We start from the raw sequence: 2,707 nt of genomic DNA, 5'->3' as shown, positions 1-2,707 counted from the left end.
GCACGTCTGCCTTTTTATTAAAATCCGTTATTCCGTCTTTTGGGTGCTCTGCTGGTTGTTTTTCCCTTCTTGGCGTGCGTGTTAGTGTTGATTGGGGCACTGTGGTATACAAGGCACGGTATACAAGTGTATTTCGGTTAAAATTTGATCGTAATGTGAATGAATTTCACATATGAAGTATAAAAATTGTTTTTTGAAATATTTTGTTATTTAAAAGCGTATGGCACCATTGGGCCTTTTATTTTTTTAGGTCTTAACAACCATGACTATTATCATTTCTAAGAATACGTAGAACAATTTAATACACCGAATTTTCTGATATGTATTACTCATTAATGTGTAAAAGAACCCACAATATTGTATAGTATAGATATAGAGATCTGAAGTTTCCTGACTTTAGACTTTAAGACCAACATTTAGAAACGCACATTTTCGTGCTAAAAGAAACTTCCAGCGATCTTTAGGAACAATTATGCCAATGACTTTGAAACGCTACCAAAAAATCATTCTTCGACCGATTATCATTTTTTGAGCTTTAGGGGTCTATTTTGTAAATCGAGCAGATTCATGTGACTCGTCTGTAATCACTGTCGATCAAAGCAAGCAGGCATATTTCAGATGTCACTCGTCGACTGCCATAGTAATCCAGTCACATAGAGTGACAATTGTCGAGAAACTCGAGTGACAGAGCCGAGTCGAGCGATTTTTTTGGTCGACAGTGACTTCAGTCGAGTCATTTTGATCGACTCGACTTATAAAATAGACCCCTTAAAAGCTTAATTTTTTTTTTAAGTTTGGTCATTTCTGGCAAACCTGGGGCCTAGGACTATTTTAGAAGGAATTGTAGGCAAATAATCTTGGATGTTTGGTAACTTCTAAAATTTTTTGTTTTTTTTTTTTTCTATAAGGTTTAGGTCACCGTCAATCACCGAAGAATATCAACAATTTCCAAATATAAAATTCTGAGATGCCAATAGATTTTTCGACTTAGTCACGGAAACGCTTTATTTTTCAAAAAGAAGTGGCCAATTTGCCCTTTGAAGGAAGCATCACATTAGACAACGGAATAGGCTGCAACGCCCGAAGGCACACATTCGAAATACTTTCCTGACGAAAAGTTTACCGGACTGAAGAGGGAACCCAGTCAACATTTTGGTTGGTATAAATTTTGTTATACATCATTCTATATGAATTAATTCAATCGTATAGAATGCACGAAACGGCTATATACCTACCAAAGTGGAGGCTATATGCGTACTTGGCACGACTTTTTCTGACTTTCTGCGATTAGATATACGATGCCAACAAACTTGGATGAAAATAAAAAAAAGTTACCAGCAAGCCTCAAACACGGGACCTAGATTAGGGATCAGAAGCCTTACCACTGTACCACCAAGGGCTACATAACAGTATTGCGATTATTTGCCAATATAAATGCATGTTTTATGTTCAGCGACACCTGCTATGTTGTTCTTTGAGGCCAATCGTCAGCAGATACTAAGTTTGGGTGGCAATATTTTCTAAGTTATTGCAATTTCATACGATGCTTTCTGGATTGATATACGATCTGTCAGTTTATACAGCTTAACGATATTGCACTATTTACGAAATGTTTTGCTGTCAACGCAGATTATCGTTTATGAATCGTATTGGGGATTTATATACAACTTGTGTTGACATTGATAACGATTAATTTGGCATCTTGTGCGATTCTGATTTTGGACGCACGAATATGTGATTTTGGATGCACTTTCTTATACGATACGTGGTTCACTGGGAATCGAACTTACCCTCCTCGACACGGTTCGGCAAAATGCTTGGTAACACTAACCACACGGCCACGAAGCCCACAGAATAGCCCAAGCCTTGCAGAATAGATAAAACATCTCTGGTGGTAGTGTTTTTCTTTTTCTGCAAATTGACAATTGTTTCACAGAAGCCGGGGATACCTAGGTTTGAATTGTATACGCCACCGATTATGTCATCCTTCTAACTTGTTGGTAGTACGCGGCATTACATCCAATACATTTTAACGCACATTCAAAATTTTTGGATCAAAACATGGCTTGCTTGTAACAACGCTACCGTCCAGTTTCATTCGCCTCACACAACCTTGAAAGTAGTTATTTTTCACATATCTAAAAAATAAAAGTTCATTGGTTTGTACTGCAAATTAGAAATTAGTTTTTTGTATACATTCTGGGTCAAATGAAGGAAATATCCCTGCATCATGCTGTCCGGAAATATTGCTTGCGCCGCATCTCAGACTGCTTTCTCGAAATCCGTAATTATTACTTATGGATCCAGCTCGACACCATGCTCTGCTGCGGAATCGTTTAGCATCTGAAACGCTTCGGTATATGTTACTTCAGATTTTGATTTAAGTAGGAAAAAAACGAGAGGAAGAAATCTTGCAGGCTCTCCGTTGCCGATGTGTGCCAGGATGGAATACATTTGCCGAAAGCTTTGCGGCGCTGTGGCAAAAGTACCATCAAGCATCCAAAGCTTGGACGAAGCCAAACGATCGACGTTGTCTAAGATTTTATTTTTTATTCATATGTTTTCTCAACTATTTAATTTAATGGAATACTTCACCTGCCGTGCAAAACATCAATATCACACCACTTTCTATTGTCTTCTGACCTACTAAAAACGGTGTGCCGTCCAAGGTTTTAACATACTTGTCGTCGAGATTTTGAAGTAATCT

This window comes from Aedes aegypti, chromosome 2 (genome assembly GCF_002204515.2).
Source record: "Aedes aegypti strain LVP_AGWG chromosome 2, AaegL5.0 Primary Assembly, whole genome shotgun sequence".
NCBI classification, from domain to species: domain Eukaryota; kingdom Metazoa; phylum Arthropoda; class Insecta; order Diptera; family Culicidae; genus Aedes; species Aedes aegypti.
This window is presented reverse-complemented; position numbering follows the sequence as displayed.